Genomic DNA, 6,357 nt, shown 5'->3' with positions numbered 1-6,357 from the left:
TCTCTAGAGATATATCAACCAACATCTCTAGCCATTCCCAGCATTACTTTTCAGTCTTCTATCTAGATATTTGTTTGTTACCTTTCTTAATTTTAACTGATGCCTACTTACTACAGATTAAATCCTACAATGGCCAGGAAAATCTCTCAATAATAAAACTTTCTGAGTAATAACTAAGATTTTATTTTAATTAGCAACTTATATAACAAAATTGCAACACAATGAATCATCTTGGGAGTCTCTTAGCAATCAAAATATTCTTTGACCAGTCATTATGGCTGTGTGGCCTCATAACCATCATTTCACTACCACACTGAGGACATAAACAGGGAAAGTTTTATTCCCCCAAAATAAAGGAAGACTTCTTTTCAGTCGAGGGGGTTGAAATAAATGAAATGATATTTTAACTAATAAAAATTTACTTGAAATAGTTGGAAAATTAAGCGACTATTTCACAATTTCTTAGGTACTGGTATATGCATAATTTTTACATAGACTTTTTATAAATCTCCTGATATAAAAATGGCAATGGTGTAAGAAAAGAAATTATGTTTAGAAATGCCATTTCCTAAATCATGCATCTTTGCCTATCTCTCCCTCTTCTCTCCTGTTCCCCGCTTCTCTTTCCAAACTGACATTCCACCCCCACTCCTAGATGTGACACACACACACACACACACACACACACACAGAGTCACTTAAAGACGAAATTTTTTTCAATAACCGTTCTCTTGAACTCAAATTCAGGGACTGCTGATGTCAATATAGTATTTTCAAAGTATCTTATTGTAAGCTGTGTAGATAATGTATACAATTTACAGGATTTGGGGTTGTGGAATTTAAACTTGAAGGTTGGACTCCCCAGATGTCAGGACTGTAATACTCCAGATACATTTTTACATTCACCTAGCTATATATTAACTGATGATCATTTACTCACTTAAGATAGATGTTTTTATTTCTGAAAAAAAAAGCCTCTTGTCGCCTGTTTAATATTTTTATAGACAATTCTATGTGTATAATACAATTATCCGTCTTCCATAATTTCTTTCTATAATTACATTATTCAGTTTAGTCTTTCTCCTTTCACTTTTCTCTGCGCTAACAAATAACTAGTATCTGGATATTGACTTCTTGTTGAATCAGGTTGGTTTAAAGAATAGCTATGCACGCCTGATGTATAAGATTAGGTCTAAAATTAAATAAGAAATGTGGGATAAATCTGACTGCTCTGTATAGCTTTTTTTCCCCTGGAGAATTGTATTTTAATGTAGTATATAGGCGATTAAATGACCACCCCTTTTCTAAAAACCAAGCCTTCTTTTCAGCTTTTCACACTAGTTTCTGTAAATGTCTTAGTCCAGAATTTAATGCTTGTACAGTTAATGGCGATTTAAAATATATATTATATATATATATGGAAAACTTTAAAGATGCTTTTAATTTATTTAATGACTGTTGTCTTTCTATCATGGTAATTTTCATCCTTAAATGGTGAGAAAAATTCTTTTTACTATAGTTATTAGATGCAAAATGAAATTTGGTTCTTTAGTCAAATCCACTAAAGGGGCACATTGCAGTGAAACTGTGCAGAGCACTTCACTACTGATGTATAAGCTTTGCTGACTTTGTATCATTTTCTTCCAGTAATGGAGAGCTTTTCATTATACAGTATGAAAATAAAAATTACTTAATTGAATGTTTCCCCATTCTTTTCTACTATAATTGGAAAAGACTGCATTTGTAAAACTTTTTCAACTGTGCTGCATTTGAAAAGAGGTTATAAAGGTTGGGCACAGAGTTAAATATTTACAAATGGTGCCATGAATGGAGCGTCATAACCCATGGTCAACAAAGCATGATTACATTGTGGAACAATACAGAAACATGCCTGGGAGGTGAAAATATGTCTTCCAAACTGGAGTAACTCAATTTGAATTCTTTTGCGTTTGGTTTTATATTTCTTCTTTAACCACAAAGTCCCCATTTCTTCATTGGAGATATTTTTTCTGGGTGCCTGATCCCCTGGTATTTCATCATTTATTATCACCATGTTCTAGGTACATTTTGGGATGATAAGTATTTAAATTAACTAATCTGATCATCAAACTATATTGCATTATTTTTGTGTATGTACTAGCTTTGTCTTTAAGAAAAAGAATGACCTGAGGTCAAGAAGTAAAATATATTTTCATATTATTTTCACTCAATGTATATCAGATTTATTCAGACTGTGATATTTAACTAAAATCTATAGCATTTGGGGATTATAAGGCACTTTAGAGGTCATGTTGAGCAAATTTCTTAACCTATCTGTGCCCCATTTAACTTATCTATGGGGCACCTGGGTGGCTCAGAGGGTTAAGCATCCTGTTCTGGTCAGGTCATGATCTCACAGTTCGTGTATTTGAGCCCCGTGTTGGGCTGTCTGATGTCAGTGCAGAGCTTGGTTTAGATCCTCTGTGCCCCCGTCTCTGCTCTGCCACTGCTCGTGCCCTCTCTCTCTCTTTCTCAAAATAATAAACCTTTAAAATGGGGCATAAACTTCCTGCCCCATAAGGTTGTTACAAGGTGCAATAAGATAAGATGTGTAAATTATTTTGCCAAGTGCCTGAAATAGAATAAAGACTTAGTTACTATCAATTATTACTATTATTATTATTATCAAATCGAGTCTTCTCATTTCCCAAAGAGGGAAATATAGATATACTATAGTTTATACCTATTTGGATGTCTACTGATTATGCCCTCCTTTAAAATCTGGCTGCCATCAACAAGGATGGGTTCCTTGACACACGACAAATATGGTCATGGAACAAAAGCTGAAACAATATTGGTAAAGCTGGGAAGATATTTAGCAGCAGTGCTGCTGAAGAGGGTTGTAACTCTTTTGCACCAGGCATGTGAAAAAGTTTAAAAACCAGTGTTCAGAGAAAAAAAATGGGCACAGATTAAGCATGGAGTTTCACAGAGTAAGGAGAGTAGCTGCCTTGTTTCCTGATGATATTACGGCTTCTGTTCTTGTCTCTCATAAACTGTACTTCCTGTCCTTGGATTATATGAGATATTCCTACAAACTCCATAAAATGCTCACTCTTCTGAAGCAGAACTGAGCCAGTGTCTGTAAATTGTAACCAAGACAATATACTGAGCTTCTGAGAATTCCCGGAGCCATACAACAAACTACTGGAAAAATTGGTATTTAGAGCCCTTTGTAACATTATGGAGAGAACATGGTCTTTGAGATCAAACTGACTTCCAGTGTGATCCTGGCACTGCTAGTTATTACCAGGATGACAAATGCCTTTGAGGAATATTGACTGGGTTATCATACCATCAAGGTGGTCAGTTCTGTGACTAAGAGGGACTTGCAAAGGAGTTGCTATTGGAATAGGTTGACTCGGTATTTGTGCCAGAGGATTGCCTTGAAAAATCTCTTACGATTGGTCTTTGTGGCTATTAGAAGATGTGATGGAGATTGGGGTAGAGAATAAGAACTTTGAGCACAAATCCGCATCCTCCTAAAAATTATTTAGTATTACCCAGGATTAGCTCACATTGCACAAAACTGTCACGGTTGGTGGAGATGTGCTTGTTGATACAGAGCATCAGTATCTAAATTGTACACAGTCTCAAAACTGGAGGTTAGCTATATGTAACTATCCTCAAGTGACTATCAACCAATAAAACCAGAGTATACAACAAGAAAAAGCACAATGCCACAGGGTTATACATTTAGATTCACAACACACAAAGTTAAGAATCCACGAATCTTTTCTTCATGCTCTTTTGTTCACACACACATACAAATAGATGTTCTCATAGTATGAGTTTTTAAATTTAATTTGGGTTCCAATATTTGTATTTTCCGGTCGCACTTGCTGTAGCCCCGGACTTTAGCCCTGGCATTGCTCAGCTCTGGGCTTGTGTGCTTTGCTATGTTTCTTCACCTCCTGGTGGCCTCAGCTTTCTCTTAGGTGGTCTTTAAAATCGCTTCTTGCTCTAGTACCCTAGATTCTAGGATCCAAACATCCTTACTTAATCACAACTCCTAAGCATTTCAGTCCTGATCATGTCTTAGGAAAAAAACAGCAACAAGGGCAATAACGAAAGGGGAAGTGGGAAGAACATCAGAAAGAACTGAGGAAATAGGTCTCCATCCCTCAACTTGGAAGGAGGTCACAGATTCTGTCTCGCTTCTGTTGTGTGATGGGTGTCTGCCAGACTCTTGTCTCTTTCATAAACATACTTGAAGCATTCCTCTTCTCATTTTAACAGCAAAAAATAATTTTTAAGAGCTGGATTCATCTAAAAAACAAAGCAAACAAACACAGAAAAAGCAGAACCAGACTTACAAATACAGAGAATAGACTGGTGGTTGTCAGAAGGACAGAGGGAATGGACAAAATGAGTGAAGGGCAGTGGGAGACATGGGCTTCCAGTTATGGAATGAGTAAGTCACAGGGAGGAAAGGTCCAGCACAGAGAATACAGTCAATGGAATTGTAATAGCATTGTGTGGTGGCAGATGATAGCCGCACCAGTGGTGAGCATAGCATAATGTATAGTCTCATCGAATCGTTATGATGTATACCCAAAACTAATGTGACATCGCGTGTCAACAGTATTCAAATAAAATTAAAACACAAACAAAAACCAAATTTATCTACCACTATTTGTAAAGAGAATGCATCACGGAAGTTACGAGCTCAGGATTGGAGCCAGATTATTTGCATCAGAATCTCAACTCTGTCAGTACTAGCTGTGTGGACTTACAGAAGTTATAAAACGTCTCCATGCTTCGGTGTCCTCGTGTGTACAATGAGAATGAAACACAGAGCCTACCTTGCAGAGTTGAAAGGATTACTTATTACATGTGAAACACTTATAACTATTCATAATGCAGAGTAAATGTTCTATAACATTAGCTTTTTTGGTATCTTAAATGTACTTTATACACTTTCACGAATGAGTCCTCATTTGAACTGAGAAGGATGGTCTCAGCATTATCCCCAGTTTATCCATCAAGAATAATTGATTTAACCAAGGTAAGAGCCATACTGGTGTCACAGCTGGGGTTCCAGCAGTAGTAGTAGACTTGCTCTGATTGTCCTATTCTCTTCCACTTTCCTTCAGATGCCTCTTCCTAAAGAAAGTCATCAAAGTAAATATTCTGAGAGTTCTGAGAAATACTGAGGAAGTAGGCAAAGGTATCAGGGAACAAAAAAAAAATAAATTTTAATAATGGCAATATTTGGTCAGTGTTTAGATCTGAGGCTGTTTGCCTGAGTTCAACTTCCTGCCCAATTGTAGGCCAGTCCCAGGGGATGTGGAGACTGATGAGCTAAGGTCCTGGAAGATGGAACAGGTGTGTTTTGAGTAGATAATTCTGAAAAGGGAAAAGTCAAGTAGGGACTGAAGTGTTGCCATTTTTCTTCCCAGAAAATGTTGCCATTTTCCCCATCATCAGTCGGGTAAGCTGTCTGCCTTAAAAAGAAAGGATGGAGACAGGAACCGAAAATATTGCTTCGATACTTTCCTAGAAGGGAGTACACAGGACTCTTGTTCCCTGTATGGGGAAACTGGAAGTCAGGTATCACTAAAAGCCTCCTCCTCCAACTCCTACAGTGCTATCATAATGGGAAATTATGCCCTTCCCTACATCCCTTTAAGGTGTGAAGAGCCCAAAAGAACAAGACTATAATCTTTTATTATAATCTTAAATCTTACACTGGCCCTACTGAGAAATATGAGCCACCTGGTGGGTGGCCAACTTTCACTCTTTCACTATTTGGGGTAGCTGCTCCTTTCCCATGGGGGAGAAGCCCCAGAGGAGGATGGAGCAGGGCATGTCTTCGACCACTGTACCTTCTTAGCAGGTGGGGGTAGAAATGGAGCCCCACTATGGAAAGGTGGGGAATGACGTAAAAGTGACTCCCTTAACATAAACTGTTATTTGAACTGTCTCCTATCACATTTTTAATTATAATGAACATTTATTATAAATCTAAAAGGAGCAAATATGACATACACTGATCATTTCAGTTAGCTATTTTGTAAGAATTCCTCTGCCCTGTTTATTATTCTTGTTTCCTCCTGGGCCCTCAAAAGATGTGGCAAAAAATAATCCAACTTTGGTCTGCCTTGAGTCCAAGCCCATAGTGGTCTGGGTATTTGAGCTGCAGCCTATAGGAGAGAGAAGTCTATTCTGTGAAATGATAGGAGGCTGCTGTAACTAACAAGGTTAAAATATGAAGCCCACTCCTCCCCCCCACCCTCAATGTTGTCCATTTTAGTTTGCAACAACTTGATTTTCATTTTGTTCTCATTTCCTTCTGGGACATTGAAATGCTGCTCT

This window comes from Prionailurus bengalensis, chromosome B1, assembly GCF_016509475.1.
Source record: "Prionailurus bengalensis isolate Pbe53 chromosome B1, Fcat_Pben_1.1_paternal_pri, whole genome shotgun sequence".
NCBI classification, from domain to species: domain Eukaryota; kingdom Metazoa; phylum Chordata; class Mammalia; order Carnivora; family Felidae; genus Prionailurus; species Prionailurus bengalensis.
The sequence above is the reverse complement of the archived record's forward strand: the minus strand, read 5'-3'. Positions refer to the sequence as shown.